Source organism: Apium graveolens, chromosome 2 (genome assembly GCF_009905375.1).
Source record: "Apium graveolens cultivar Ventura chromosome 2, ASM990537v1, whole genome shotgun sequence".
In the NCBI taxonomy this organism is placed as follows: Eukaryota; Viridiplantae; Streptophyta; class Magnoliopsida; order Apiales; family Apiaceae; genus Apium; species Apium graveolens.
Genome location: NC_133648.1, coordinates 11849807 through 11866890, shown reverse-complemented (window position 1 = coordinate 11866890; position 17084 = coordinate 11849807). Strand labels below are relative to the sequence as shown.

Sequence of the window (17084 nt, the reverse complement as noted above, 5' to 3'; positions counted from 1 at the left end):
AAATCCAATTTAAATTAAATAATCCTTCAAGCATTCTTTGTGTGTGACCCTATAGGTTATTATTAAGTTGGCTACGAATTTTAAATCTATTATAAAATCGTAAACAATGAGCGGCATCTAGTAATACATCATTGCTACCCAAAAAATAATTATTGAATCGGTTATCAATTAAACCTTTCATGAATAATGTACAATGTAATATAATCCCTTTAACCAAATATTATAGATTAAACTAGAGGCATGTAATATATCATCATCAACATAGTTTAATCCAAGTTTTCTTGATCAATGAGTAGACTATCATATCAAATCAACATTTGAGCGTGACCACACATTTCATAGTCTAGCTCACACAAGAGGCCAATAATATCACTCCCAAAATAGGAGGGTTAAATCCCATCTAGATCATTCATATTTCTTATACGATTCATAATATACCCAATGTCCACTTTTATCATTACCCGGTCAAGGATAACTTTTAATGGAATCAATGTATATTAATCCTTGCATAGAAATATAATGACTTCAGGTCTAAGGGCCATTACATCATTATCACTGTGACAATTACTTATGACACAACAGACATGTAGAATCTCACATCGGGTTTGTCCTGGCATTGAACTTGCAGTTGTAAAAATGCGACCCCTCATCACTGATTATGACTCTTGGAGTCCCAAACCTTGTGAATATCTGCTTGTGAAGAAAATTAAGCACCACTTTCGCATCGTTCGTTGGCAACGCCTTAACTTCAACCCATTTTGACACATAATCAACTGCCAACAGGATATATTGATTGTTGCAAGATGAGACAAATGGCCCCATGAAGTCAATTCCCCAAACATCGAAGACCTCAACCTCGAGAAGCACATTAAGAGGCATCTCATCCTTCTTAGACATATTACCCACCCGTTGACATCGATCATATTTCAAAACGAACTGAAGAGCATCTTTAAACCAGTTGGCCAAAAGAACCCTGCTTGAAGAACACGAACTGCTGTCTTTTCTCCACCATAATGTCCTCCATAAGCCGTTGAGTGACAATCTCGCAAGATCCCCCGCGTTTCGCTGTAAGGAATACATCTCTTGATAATTTGGTCAGCTCCTTGGCGAAAAAGAAACGGCTCATCCCACATATACCACATCACTTCATGAAGAAACTTCTTCCTTAAAGCATAAGATAAGTTGGGAGGCATGATGTTACTCACAAGGTAGTTCACAATGTCTGCAAAACGTGGCTCTTCTTCTTGCACTCCAAACAACTGCTCGTCGGGAAAAGACTCATTTATCAAGGTCTTATCCAATGAAGTAGCAGTAGAATTCTCTAAACATGAGAGATGATCAGCAACTTAATTTTCAGTTCCTTTTCTGTCCTTGATCTCTAGTTCAAATTCTTGGAGTAAAAGAACCCATCTAATCAATCTAGGCTTTGAGTCCTTCTTCGAGACGAGATATCGAATTACAGCGTGATCAGTGAAAACTGTCACCTTAGTCCCAAGTAGATAAGATCGAAATTTCTCAAAACCGTAGACAATAGCCAAAAGTTCTTTCTCCGTAGTAGTATAATTCAGTTGAGCATCGTTGAGTGTCTTACTAGCATAGTAGACCACATGAAATATGTTGTTCTTCCTCTTCCCAAGAACTGCTCCAACTGCTTAATCACTTGCATTACACATCATCTCAAAAGGCTTATTCCAATCATGTGCGGTTATGACGGGTACCGTGATTAAACTCTTCTTCAATGTCTCAAAAGCTACAAGGCACTCATCATCAAATTTAAAAGGAACATCTTTCTCTAACAGACTGCACAAAGGCTTTAAAATTTTTGAGAAGTCCTTGATGAAACGCCTGTAGAAACCCGCATGACCAAGAAAACTGCGAATTCCCTTAACAGAAATAGGTGGAGAAATATTCTCTATGACCCCCACCTTGGCCTCGTCCACCTCTAGACCCTTTTTAGAAACCTTGGTGCCCGAGAATAATGCCCTGACGCACCATAAAATGACATTTCTCCCAATTGAGAACCAGGTTGGTCTCAACACACCTCTTGAGAACATGTCCAAGATTTTACAAGCGTTCATCAAAAGAATCGCCAAAGACTGAGAAGTCATCCATGAACACCTACACATTTTGACCAATCATGTCAGAAAAGATGGCCATCATACATCTCTAAAATGTGGCTGGTGCACCACACAGACCAAAAGAAACTCGTCTGAAGGTGGAAGTACCAAATGGACAAGTGAAGGTAGTCTTCTCCTGATCTTCTGGGGCACTCCAAATATGATTGTAACCCGAATAGCCATCCAGAAGAAAATAATACTCATGACTAGCTAACCTATCAAGCATCTGATCGATAAAGGGAAATGGAAAGTGGTCCTTCCTAGTGGCTTTGTTCAGCTTCCGATAGTCCATGCAGACTCTCCACCCCATGACTGTCCGTGTAGGGATAAGCTCATTCTTCTCATTTTCCACTGATAAGTGGCATTTTCTACCACTTATAGCGTCTCATAATAGCTTGAATTGGTGTCTTTGACTCAAGTATTTTGTGTATTTGACGTGTTTTCTAGTGTTTTTACATTTCAGGGTATAACTTGCTTAGATAGGTGGTTTTCATCAAATAAAGCTTAAGGAGGTACTTGGAATCAGTCTAGGGGTGATGAGCAAAGAAATCAGCACAAATAGGAGCAAAATGAAGAATTTTCCAGAAGGGTAACACGCGACCGCGCGCTAGGAGCACGCGACCGCATGCCAGCAGGCGACCACGTGGAGGGAGCATGCGACCGCGTGCGTGCAGAATTTCAGATTCTGGTTTTATTTGTTTTCAATACTGTTTGGGCTTCTGTTGGCGCGGTGACTCCTGGACTCTTATATAAACCTTATGGGAAGACGTTTTCTTTAACAGGAGTGAAGTCAAGAAGATTGAGAAGACCGTTTTAGTACACAACAATGAAGAAGAGGGAGCATTAGTTTATCTCTTGATTCTTTTAATTCGTTGTAACAGTGGATGCTAGTTTTCTCTATGCTTTGAACCTTAATACTCTCCTGACGTACTTCACTATTTATTAAGTATTTTTTCAGCCTTATATAGTTGTGTTATTAACAAGTTTTCATATGAACCCATGGTGACGGTGAGTTCTATTACGGGCTAATCGTTATCATGGGGTTCTAACGGATTTACTTATGGATTTCTATAGTTAATTTGTTCCGATACCTTAGTGTGTGGTGATTGATTGATATCCTGGTATTGGTTGTGCTTATTCGTCTTATATGTGTAGCTAACATATAAGATAGCGTGTTAATCTCTATTGAAGCGACAGTGAATATAGAGGTTTAGAACTTTCCATGCTAGCATAGGTTCATGTATTTGTTATGCATGATTCGTAGGTAATTTTAACCATCTTACTTGCCCTATGTAATCACGATAGATAACGTGCAAATTAAACTATTATTTTTTCAATTCTTATAGACATATAAGGACTAAGCATAATTGGTGTGTATTCAACTTCTATCTCTTTTACGGATGCTTGGTAGTAGGGTATTCGTACAGTGAAAGTTGGCGTTTACTAGTTTCGTGTTATCTGATTAGTGTCATCACCATCACATGCTAAGGTTAAGAACAATGACTTGGAATGAAGTTAGAATTCCATGTTTGTCATATATAGTAATTCAACCTCAATTCTCTTAGTTAATGTTATTTAGTATAATCTCTTTCTTTAATAAAAACCCAATTTGTTATTTGTCTTGACATTGAGCGATAACCATACATTGTTGCATAGGTGCATAAATTGAACTTAACCTAAACCAGTCTCTGTGGGAATGAATCTGATTTATATCTTATACTACTTACGAACGCGTATACTTGCGTGAATTATTTAGCGCATGCTTTTTGCCTAACAAGTTTTTGGTGCCGCTGCCGGGGACTCGGTGTTAATTTTTAGTTTATGTGCTTGTCATCAGTGGTCGTTAAAGTTCACTGACTCAGACTCTTTTACTCTTACGGTTTATTTGTTTGTATTTCAGGTACTCAGTACAATGGGAGATCCAGCAGCACGAACGAAAGCCTTGATGGATTTTTCTCTACCCAAGATCAATGACATTCAATCTAGCATTGTCCGGCCAGCTATCACAGTTAATACCTTTGAGATCAAGCGTGGCATAATTCAATGGGTGCAGAATTTAATCCAGTTTGGGGGTTCTCCAACTGAAGATCCCAATATGCACATTAGGGATTTCATTGAGATCTGTGACACCTTGAAGTTTAACGGTGTTTCTGAAGATGCTGTAAAGCTGAGACTGTTCCCATTCTCTCTGAGGGTTAAAGCTAAGAGCTGGTTACACTCTCTACCAGCTGGTTTGATTACTACTTAGGAAGATCTTGCTCAGAAGTTTCTTACTAAATTCTTCCCTATGGCGAAGACAACTGCACTCAGGAATGCTATTACTCAATTTACGCAGCAAACGGGAGAATCGCTATGTGAAGCTTGGGAGCGCTACAAGGAGATGCTTAGGAAGTGTCCTCATCATGGAATACCTGATTGGATGATCATCAATTATTTTTACAATGGGTTGGGTGCACAGTCCAGACCCATGCTTGATGCAGCATCAGGCGGAACATTATGGGCAAATAGCTATGAGGAAGCTTATGATCTAATTGAACTGATGGCTGCTAATGAATATCAGTATCCAACCCAGAGATGTCCACAGGGCAAGGTAGCAGGAGTTCTTGAAGTGGATACAGCTACGACTATCACTGCTCAACTAAAGGCGTTGTCTATGAAGATCGATTTTCAGGCTAACTATGGTGTTAAACAGATAATTAGTGTTTATGAGCTGTGTGCAGGTCCACATGTGACGGAGCAATGCGTTATATCTAATGACTCAGCTCAGTTTGTGAGCAACTTTCAGAGATCGCAGCAACCAGTTCCAGACACTTATCATCCTGACAACTGGAATCATCCTAACTTCAGCTGGAGCAACAATCAGAATGCGATGCAACAGCTATTCCAGCAGTTTAGAAATAAGCTATTCAACCCTCCTGGTTTTCAGCAATAAATTACACCAAAACAACAAACTCATGGTGCATGTCTATCTTCGAATGAAAAATCTGAATTGGAGGAGTTGCGGCTTATGTGCTAAAACCAGGCTCTTATATGCCAAATTCAAGCTGTTTCTATCAAGACTCTGGAGAACCAAATAGGGCAAATTGATAATGCCTTATTAAATCGACCACCAGGATCGCTTCCTAGTGATACAAAAACAAATCCAGGCAAGAGGGAAGTTGAAGAACAGGTGAACGCCATCACCTTGAGGTCTGGAAAGGTCGTAAGCCCCCAAATTCAGCAAGATGAAGAGCCTGAAAATTCTCAAGTTTCAGAAAATGCAGTTGTGGCTGAAGAAAAAGTGCAGAAGGAAGCAGAGGTGGAATCAAGGAAGACTACTGTGGAACACACTCCTCCTAAGGGTAATACAGGGGATAAATAGATCTATCCTTCACCTCCTTTTTCTAAGAGGTTGCAGAAGAAAAAGCTGGATAAGCAGTTTGAGAAGTTTTTGGAGGTGTTCAAGAAACTTCATAGCAACATACCTTTCGCTGAAGCTCTTGAACAGATGCCTAGCTATGCGAGGTTTATGAAAGGTATTCTCTCTTGGAAAGTGAAGCTCGATAACTTAGAGACCGTTGCTCTAACGGAGGAATGCAGTGCTGTACTGTAATAGAAGTTGCCTCCGAAGCTTAAAGATCCCGGAAGCTTCACTATTCCTTGTACCATCGGAAACTTGTTATCCGACAAGTGTTTAAGTGATTTAGGAGCTAACATCAATATGATTCCCTTATCTATCTTCAAGAAGCTTGGTCTGCCTGATCCGAAACCAATATACATGTCATTACAACTAGCTGACCATTCCATCGCTTATCCACGAGGTATAGTGGAGGATGTCTTGGTCAAGGTAGATAAACTCATCTTTCCTGCTGACTTTATAATTCTTGATATCGAGGAAGATAAGAAGATTCCCATTATATTGGGAAAACCATTCTTAGCTACAGGCCGAACTATGATCGATGTGCAAAAAGGAGAGCTTTCGATGAAGGTTTACGATCAAAAGGTTACTTTTAATATGTACAAGGAAATAAAGTTACCCACAGTTAAAGAGGAGTGCTTTAAAGTAAAGTGGGTTGACTCAGTAGTAAATTCAGAGCCTGAGCAATTGCCAACGTTAGATACCTTAGAGAGATCCTTAATAGGGGAATCAGTTATTGAAGATAAAGAAGGAGCAGAGCAATTGCAGGATTTGAATGCACCTCCGTGGATGAGGAAGTTGGATATGCCATTCGATTCTCTTGGGTTAGCAGAGCTGAAAATTTCTCAGGAGCGTTTTGAACCATTTATTCAAGAAGCTCCCATACTTGAGCTCAATCGAATTCCAGATCACTTGAGTTATTCATTCTTAGGTGCACCCCATGATAAGGGGTTGTGATATATTTTTGATGATGTAGAGAGTGGCTGGACGGATATTCCCGTGCCTATAGAGGGTTCTTCTCATATGCAACATGTAGTTGATAGGACTGGTGTTGGTGATGCACAATATAGAAGATTGACTAGGCGTATGGAGGCCATGCATGTCATCCACCGATATTTTGCTGAAAATTTGACACACGCTTTCGGTACTGTTGTTCGAGACACTGGTGGCGAGGTTGATTGGCCACCTGATCCTCCACCCGACGAGGGTGATTTTCCCGCTAATTAGGTATGCCTGAAATCTTTATTATTACCTTCAATGAGGACATTGAAAATTTTAAATTTGGGGTGATAATGTAAGGATTAGTAGTTTGTGTGTGTCTATATAGATTTATATAGATTCATATTGCATGTTTAGTTGTAGTTCATTCATATTTTTGCATGATTGTTCATTTAGGACATATTTGTTTGCATTTTTGTTTGTTATATGAGTCCATGTAGTTGCATTTTCATGCATATGTCATAATCCCTTTGTGTTGCTATACCGATTAATATGTGATACTGATGTGAGTGTAGTGATAGCGTTAGAGTGATGTTGAATCTTGTTAGGTTGACATGCATGCTAGAAATACTTGTAATATTACTAAGTCTTAGAGTATGCTTAAGGACTAGATCGTTGTCATGGTTTGATGGTTTTTGAGGTTAATTTATTGCTTATACTTAGAATGCATGCTAGGCTCTTAATGATAAAAGACATGAAAAGGTAAAAATTAGAGATAAAAAATTGGAATTCATTGCTAGTTATGGCTAGGCATCAAATGGCTAGTAGCCGGCTCATGTTGTATACGAGTAGTCTAGGGTTGAGCAAGATGGAGCGAAACACACTTGCTCAGAAAGGGAAAAAATGTATATGTGTTAAAAGAAAAAAATGGAAAAAAAGAGAAAAAAATATGGTTTAATGCACAATTGATCACGAGTGGGCTCTTTGGTATTCGAGTTATTAAGTTCTTAGGGGACTTTGTGCCTAGTGACCTAAGGCTTTTATAGTCTGGGATCCGCTAACCTAACGCTCGCTAAATGGGTACCATTGCATAAATCTTTTGTGGACCTCACTCATTGCACGATCAAATAAGCATTTGTTTTATGTGTTGAATAAAAGCTTGAATCCGTAATAAACTCCAATAATCTTGTAGTGTTAGAAGTCATTTTATGTCTAGAATATATTCTTCGTATAAGCGTGTGATTGCCTTGAGGATAATTAAGTTATGATGATTGATCTAGTTTTGAAGCATATCTGTTAAGCATTCGCACACACCACATTTCTAGTTGTATGTTAGCTTGCGTAATTTGATTGATCTTTAGTCGCCTAATTGCATTTTCTGATATATCATGTGTTGGTTGGTTTAGTCATCGCGAGGGGATCGCCGCATTCATATAGTTGCATTCATGCATGATTTATTCTGAGTTTGAGTCTGTGATGCTTGAGGACAAGCATTGATTCAAGTTTGGGGGTGTGATAAGTGACATTTTATACCAATTAGAGCGTCTCATAAAAGCTTGAATTTGTGTCTTGGACTCAAGTATTTTGTGTATTTGACGCGTTTTCTAGTGGTTTTGCATTTCAGGGTATAACTTGCTTAGATAGGTGGTTTTTATCAAATTAATCTTAAAGAAGTACTTGGAATTAGTCTAGGGGTGATGAGCAAAGAAACCGCGTGCCAGCAGGCGACCGTGTGGAGGGAGCATGCGACCGCGTGCGTGCGGAATTTCAGATTCTGGTTTTATTTGTTTTTAATTTTGTTTGGGCTTTTGTTGGCACGGTGACTCCTGGACTCTTATATAAACCTTATGGGAAGACGTTTTCTTTAACAGGAGTGAAGTCAAGAAGATTGAGAAGACCGTTTTAGTACACAACAACGAAGAAGAGGGAGCATTAGTTTATCTCTTGATTTTTTTAATTCGTTATAACAGTGGATGCTAGTTTTCTCTATGCTTTGAAACTTAATACTCTCCTGACGTACTTCACTATTTATTAAGTATTTTTTCAGCCTTATATAGTTGTGATATTAACAAGTTTTCATATGAACCCATGGTGACGGTGAGTTCTATTATGGGTTAATCGTTATCATGGGGTTCTAACGGATTTACTTATGGATTTCTATAGTTAATTTGTTCCGATACCTTAGTGTGTGGTGATTGATTGATATCCTGGTATTGGTTGTGCTTATTCGTCTTATGTGCGTAGTTAACATATAAGATAGCGTGTTAATCTCTATTGAAGTGACAGTGAATATAGAGGTTTAGAACTTGCCATGCTAGCATAGGTTAATGTATTTGTTATGCATGATTCGTAGGTAATTTTAACCATCTTACTTGCCCTATGTAATCACGATAGATAACTTGCGCATTAAACCGTTATGTTTTTAATTCTTGTAGACATACAAGGACTAAGCATAATTGGTGTCTATTCAACTTTTATCTCTTTTGTGAATGCTTGGTAGTAGGGTATTCGTACAGCAAAAGTTGGCGTTTACTAGTTTCGTGTTATATGATTAGTGTCATCACCATCACATGCTAAGGTTAAGAACAATGACTTGGAATGAAGTTAGAATTCCATGTTTGTCATATATAGTAATTCAACCTCAATTCTCTTAGTTAATGTTATTTAGTATAATCTCTTAGTTTAATAAAAACCCAATTTGTTATTTGTCTTAGCATTGAGTGATAACCATACATTGTTGCATAGGTGCATAAATTGAACTTAACCCAAACCAGTCTCTGTGGGAACGAATCTGATTTATATCTTATACTACTTGCAAACGCGTATACTTGCATGAATTATTTAGCGCATGCTTTTTGCCTAGCAGCCACCACAGTAATTCCACCTTTCTTTGGCACACATTGAACCGGGCTTACCCATGAACTGTCAGATATAGGATAGATGATCCCTGCATCTAGCCACTTCAGAATTTCCTTCTTCACTACTTCCTTCATGATTGGATTAAGTCTTCTTTGCTGCTCGACTGTAGGCTTGCTACCTTCTTCTAGCATAATTTTATGCATGCAGTAAGAAGGGCTGATTCCCTTGATATCTGCTATAGTCCATCCAATTGTTGATTTGAACTCTCTCAGAATTCTCAAAAGCTTTTCCTCATCGCTACCTGAAAGGTCAGATGCAATAATAATAGGCAGAGTAGATGCATCACCTAAAAATGCATACCTCAAATGTTCAGGTAAAGGCTTAAGCTCAAGAGTAGGAGCTTCCTCAATGAAGGCTTGAGGCGTTTAGGAGCTTTGCTCAATTCTTCCATTCCAAGAGATTCAAAAGGCATATCAATCTTCCTCTTCCAGGGAGAAGCATTCAAATATTACAATTGCTCATCACCTTCGTCATCTTCACTGTCTGAATTTCCCAATTAGGCCGCGCTAGACCTTAGCATTTGATCAAGTTCTGATGTGACCACCGAATCGACCAACTCGACTTTTAAGCACTCCTCATTATCAGTAGAAAATGTCATAGCATTGAACACATTTAAAATCACATCCTGATCCAACATTCGCATTGTAAGATCACCCTTCTGCACATCGATCAAGGTTCAACCCGTTGCCAAGAAAGGTCTTCCCAAGATTATGGGAATCTTCTTATCCTCTTCGAAATCAAGAATTACAAAATCCGCAGGAAAGATGAGTTTATCAACCTTGACCAAGACATCCTCCACAATACCTCATGGATATGTAATAGAACGGTCGGCCAACTGCAAAGTCATATACGTCGGTTTAGGATCAGGTAGATCCAACTGCTTGAAGATTGACAAAGGCATCAGATTGATGCTAGCTCCCAAGTCACGTAAGCATCTATCAAAATACACTTTTTCAATAGTACATGGAATAGTAAAGCTTCATGGATCTTTAAGCTTCAGAGGAAACTTCTACTGTAACACAGCACTGCATTCCTCCGTGAGAGCGACAATCTCTAAATCATCTAGCTTCACTTTCCGAGAGAGAATACCTTTTATAAACTTTACATAACTAGGCATATGCTTGAGAGCCTCAGCAAAAGGTATGTTGATATAAAGTTTCTTGAACACCTCCAGAAACTTCTCGAACTGCTTGTCCATCTTTTTCTTCTGCATCCGTTTAGGAAAAGGCGGTGGAGGATAGATCTATTTCTCCCTTGTATTACCCTCATGCAGAGTGTGCTCAACAGTAGTCTTCCTTGGTTCCACTTCTTCATCCTGCTGCTTTGCTTCTTTCTCAGCCCCAGCTTCTTCAGTCAACTCTTGAGTTTGTACGGGATTTGCAACCTTCCCAGACCTCAAAGTGATTGCCTTTACCTGCTCCTTAGCTTCCCTCTTTCCTGGCACTTCAGTGTCACTAGGAAATGTACCAGGTTGACGATTTAGCAAGGCATTGGCAATTTACCCAATCTGATTTTCTAAGGTCTTGATAGATACAGCTTGACTCTTGCACATAAGTTTCAACTCCTCCAATTCAGATTTTTCATTAGCTTGTTGCAGCTGGAGCTGTTGTTTTTGGTCTATACTGCGGTTGCTGAAAACCAGGGGGGTTGTACTGCTTAGCTGGATATTGCTGATAAGGCTGTTGAACCGTATTCTGAGCATTTCTCCAACTGAAATTAGGATGATTGCGGTTTTTAGGATGATAGGTGGCTGGCACAGGTTGCTGCGATTGCTGGAAGTTGCTCACGAACTGAGCTGATTCACTAGAAATTGCGCACTAATCAGTCTCATGGGCACCAACACAAAGCTCACAGACACTAGTGATTTGATTAACTCCATAATTCTCCAAGGTGTCCACCTTCATCGTCAAAGCCTTAAGTTGGGCAGCTATAACAGTTGCTACATCCAACTCCAGAATTCCTGCTACTTTTCCCTGAGTCAGTCTCTAGGAAGGATTCTGGTACTCATTAACATCCATCGGTTCAATAAGTTCATAAGCTTCATCGTAGCTCTTAGCCCACAAGGCTCCTCCTGATGCTGCATCAAGCATGGGTCTAGAAGTAGCACCCAATCCATTATAGAAATAATTGATAATCATCCAATCAGGCATGCCATGGTGTGGACACTTCCTTAACATCTCCTTATATCGATCCCAAGCCTTACACAGAGATTCTCCAGTTTGCTGCGTGAATTGGGTAAGAGCATTCCTGATTGCTGCAGTTTTCTCCATGGGGAAGAATTTAGTGAGAAATTTTTGAGTAAGATCTTCCCAAGTGGTGACAGACCCTGCTGGTAGAGAATGTAACCAGCACTTAGCTTTGTCCCTCAGAGAGAATGGGAAGAGTCGTAGCTTGATAGCATCTTCAGTCACATCATTGAACTTGAAAGTGTCGCAGATCTCGATGAAATCCCTGATGTGCATGTTGGGGTCTTCGGTAGGAGAACCCCCAAAATGAACTGAGTTCTTTATCATCTGGATCGTGCTTGACTTGATCTCAAAAGTGTTAGCCCTGATGGCTGGTCTAATGATACTAGACTGAATGTCATTAATCTTAGGCTTAGAATATTCCATCAAAGCCTTCGGATTTTCTGCTTGATCACCCATAGCTACTACAATTGGCTCTTCAACTTTCTCTTCTTCTTCTACCTTCTTTTCTTCCTCAAAAACTTCCCTACGAACTACCACAAGTTCTTCCTCGACTTTATCCAGTGTTCTCTTACGAGTACGCGAACGCGTATGCATACACCCTCGCTAGATCATCTGAAATAAAACAAGGAAACAAATGAGTAACAATGTCCGAGTCAATGAACTTTAACGACCACTGATGGAAAGCACATAAACTAATAATTAACACTGCAGTCCCCGGCAGCGGCGCCAAAAACTTGTTAGTCGCTAAACACACGCTAATATTACACGCAAGTATACGAGTTCGTAAGTAGTATAGAATCTTTTCTAGTTCGTTCCCACAGAGACGGTAATGGTTAACTATTTAATTTACGCACCTAAGCAACAATGTATGGTTATTATCCAATGCTAAGACGATAACAATTTGAGGTTCTTTATAACTAAGAATTGCGTTAACTATTATAACTACGAGAATAAGATTGACTGATTAATATATATGACAGACATGGGATTCTAACTTCATTAAGTACTTCGTTCAATAGCCTTATTGTTCTTAACCTTAGCATGCAATGGTGATGACACTAATCAGACAACACGAAACTGATAAACGCCAACTTTCATTGCACGAGTACCATTCTACCAAACATCCACAAAAGAGATAGAAACTGAATAGGCACCAATTATATTGAGACCCTATATGTCTATATAATTTTGACAACATAACGATTTAAGCACAAGTTATCTATCTTGATTACATAGGGCAAGTAAGATGGTTAAAATTACCTATGAATCATGCATAAGAATCCATGAACCTATGCTAGCATGGCAAGTTCTAAATCCTTAAATTCACTTTCGCTTTATTAAGAATTAACACACTATATTATAAGTTCGTGACGCTCACAAGATGAATACGCACAACCATAACTAGGATATCATACAATCACCACACACTAAGGTATCGAAACAAATTAACTAAAGAAATCCATAAATAAATCTGCTAGAACCCCACGATAACGATTAGCTCATTACCGAACTCATCGCCAACGTGGGTTCCAATGAAAACATGATATAACAAACATAGTCTTTATACAAATAAATAAACCAAAGTACAAACAAGAGTAAAGGTTCAGCAAAATAAGAAACAAGAATCCAAATTACAATTTAAAACAAAGATTCACAAGAATAAACTAGTTCGTCTTCCCCTTTGTTGAATTGTGCGAAAAAGGTCTCTTGTCGTCTTCTCCTTGCTTGATGTCTCTGAAAAATGACCTAAGTTATGTTTATATAGCAGTGCATGCATCCCAGGAGTCCAGCAAATCAAATTGTAGTTGAATCAGGATTTTAATATCCCGACCCAGCGCGGCCGTGCGCTTCACTTACGCGGGCGCGCTGACTTCCTGTTCTCCCTGCGCGGCCGCGCGCAACACCAGCGCGGGCGCGCCTGCCTTCTGCCAAAAAATCTTTTTTTCTTCTTCTTTATTCCTTGCAGCTTCGAGCCAGTCTTTCAAGCTTGTATCCCAGCACATCCTAAACACCATGTTAGCATCAAAACAATGCTAATTCACCTGATTCACGAAGTAAAGCCTGAAATGCAAAAACATTTGAAAACACGTTAAAACACAAATAATTTGAGTACAAATACACCAACTCAAAGCTTATTAGAGCATAAATAAGTGACATAAATGCCACTTAACATCTGTGTGTGGAGCAAGTGTGTTATTTTCAGGAAATTTAAAGCATTTTTCAATAGCATCACAATTAACACAGTGTTCATTACCTTTGAGAGTGAAGGTAATAGTTTTATCCTTAGAGTTGAATACTGCCGCAGTCCAACTTTCCTCGACAACTTTACAGTAGATGGTTGGTGACGTAAGCATGGCATAACTCAATTTGCAGTTCAGTATAAAGTCCATTATCTTGTGATAATCTTCAGATGCCGGAATTTTCTTGTTCACCAGAGCCACAAAGTTGTTCTTTACATAGACGAACCCATTTGAGGGCATGATTTTGACTACGGGTGCCATTTCTGTGATTGAAATTAGTTGCAGAAAGAGAGTATTTGCTTTAGAGAAGAAGAGAGTTATAGAGAAGAAGAGAGTTAGAGAAATTGCTTTGAGAAAGATAAAAGAAAATAATAGAATTGAAATAAGCTTTTATACTATCTCAGAAATAAACTGTCAAAAACTAAAAAGTAAAATAAAGTAATAAATCAAATTAGCCCAAAATAGCCGTTTTAAAAATAGAGAAAACTGTCAAAATTCTAAGATTATTCGTTGAAATATACATACGGGCTGTAAGTAAATTCGACGGATAATGCTCAAATTAAATGACTAAGATTGAGTGCAATTCGATGGATAATGATAAAAGTATCCAAAGTAATAATTGATACTTCGACGGATGATATAATTCAACGGATATTCATTCTCAACGGATAATGAATATTCGTCGAGATACAAATTCTGACTTAGCCAAAATTTTATCTTAGGCAAGAAATATCAACTTTTACTCTAGTTGCATTTCAATTTGCTTAGACATCAGAATAGATTAAGAGTAATTAAACATACCTAACTCGCTTACCAACCTAGTGAAGATGGATTCATCAAGTAACTTGGTAAAGATGTCTGCAATTTGTTTTTTACTTGGAACAAAATGAAGTTCCTCAGTACCATTCATAACATGCTCTTTAATGAAGTGGTACTTGATGTCAATGTGCTTGGTCCTTGAATGCTGTACTGGATTTTCAGTGATTTCAATGGCACTTGTGTTATAACAGAAAATAGGAATCTTATTCACCTATAGACCGTAGTCCAACAGTTGATTTTTCATTCATAGAATATGTGCACAACAACTAACAACAACAATATATTCAGCTTCAGCTGTAGAAGTAGAAACTGAATTTTGCTTTCTACTGAACCAAGATACTAGCTTATTTCCTAGAAATTGACAGGTTTCTGTTGTACTTTTTCTATCAATTTTATAACATGTATAATCTGCATCTGAATAATCAGTTAGATTAAAACCAGAATCTCTAGGATACCAAATGCCAAGTTTTGGTGTTTCTTTGAGATATCTGAAAATTCTCTTAATAGCTATTAAATGAGATTATCTAGGATCAGCCTGAAATCTATCACTGTTAGATATATTTGATAATGTCATGGCTAATATGTTTTATGTTTAGATTTCAGATCTTATTTGAACAGAACAAATCAGTACTTAACTGATCAGTACTTAAGGTACTGGAAGTCAGAACTTAAGGGATATCAGTACTTATGTTATCAGGAGATAGATATCAGAACTTAAGTGCTGAAGGACGATCAGATAAGGACAGTAGCTGATTAAAGTTAAGAAGATCAAGATAAACATAAGAAGAGATATGCATGAAGAAGGAATTCCGTGAAGAATGGAATACTTGGAATAGAAGATATCTGATTGATATATTTTAGGAAGCAGAATTATATTCCATATCAATTAGCGAATATCTTGTAACTGTGTAGTATATAAACACAGAAATAGAGTTTACACTAGAGGTGTTATCATTATCGAGAATATTATTTATTATAACTCTAGAAGCTCTCGTGATATTTTGTTCATCACTGAGAGATAACAGTTCCAGATTGTAACAGAGTTTATTGTTTAAATAAAGTTTGTTTTCTGTTACATAAGTTCTTGAAGTTTGATTTGATTGTAATAAACACTGTATTCACCCCCTCTACAGTGAAAGTGTGACCTAACAAGTGGTATCAGAGCTATCTGTTAACACACATACAGTTAAAGATCCAAACACAATCATGTCTGACACAGAAACTCCAACTAAGCCTACCAAAACTGAGGAATCATCAAAGATATCAACTCAGAGTCGATATGAGACTATCAGAGTTCCCATATTGAGACCATCTGAATATCCCATATGGAAGGTAAGGATGACCATGTTTCTAGAAGCAACAGATCCAGAATACCTTGATAGAATCAGGGAAGGGCCTCACAAACCTACCAAGCTCGCTGTTGTAGTTGCAGGTGAAGCAGCAATGACCGTACCAAAGGAAAAGACTGATTACACTGCTGAAGATATAGCATCTATTGCTAAGGATGCCAAGGTACGTCACTTATTGCATAGTGCCATTGATAATGTAATGTCAAACAGGGTAATCAACTGCAAGACTGCTAAGGAGATATGGGATGCACTGGAGACAAGGTGTCAAGGAACTGAAACAGTTAAGAAGAACAGGAAGACAATACTCACTCAAGAGTATGAACACTTTGACTCTAGGACTAATGAGTCATTGACTGATGTATATGATAGATTTGTCAAACTCTTGAATGACTTGTCATTAGTAAATAAGGAGTATGATCTTGAAGATACAAACCTCAAATTCCTGTTAGCTCTTCCTGAATGTTGGGATTTGAAGGCAACAACAATAAGAGACAACTACAATCTTGATGAAACAACTCTTGATGAAATCTATGGAATGCTCAAGACCCATGAACTTGAGATGGAACAAAGAAGCAAGAGAAAAGGAGGAAAGTCAAGGACAGTTGCTCTCAAGGTTGAAGAGGAATCCCCCAAACCACCTTCCTCAAAGAAAGATAAGGGTAAAGCTCTTATCATAAAATCTGATACTGAGTCATCAAGTTCTGAGAGTGATGATGACTCAGATTCTGAAAGCTTGCCTGAAACTGATGCTGATGAGGAGATGATGAAGCTGTGTGCTCTTATGGTGAAAGGAATCACAAAGATTGCATACAGGAAGTTCAGGAAGGGAAAGATGTTTTCCAGGAAAGGCATAAGTTCTGATAAGAAGAATTTCAGAAGATCTGAAGGAAAAGGAGGAAAGTCTGACAGAGGAGATTACGCTAATGTTAAATGTTATAATTGTGGTGAGAAAGGCCACATATCTCCTGATTGCAAGAAGACCAAGAATGACAAAGGCAAAGCTCTTGTCACAAAGCAGAAAAGCTGGACAGACACCTCAGACTCTGAAAGTGAGGAGAACTATGCATTGATGGCAAATGCTGATAAATCAAGTTCTGAGAGCAGTTCTGAAGCTG

General features: G+C 38.4%; 2 non-coding genes across 2 annotated transcripts; one reads left to right on the top strand and one right to left on the bottom strand.

Annotated features, from left to right (window-relative positions):
- Positions 1-4419: 4419 nt before the first annotated feature.
- Positions 4420-4526, bottom strand: LOC141710284 (small nucleolar RNA R71). The gene has a single exon (XR_012570812.1). It is a non-coding gene; the product is annotated as a small nucleolar RNA R71 (small nucleolar RNA).
- A 6994-nt stretch (positions 4527-11520) lies between these two features.
- On the top strand, positions 11521-11627 carry LOC141710306 (small nucleolar RNA R71). The gene has a single exon (XR_012570833.1). It is a non-coding gene; the product is annotated as a small nucleolar RNA R71 (small nucleolar RNA).
- Positions 11628-17084: the final 5457 nt, after the last annotated feature.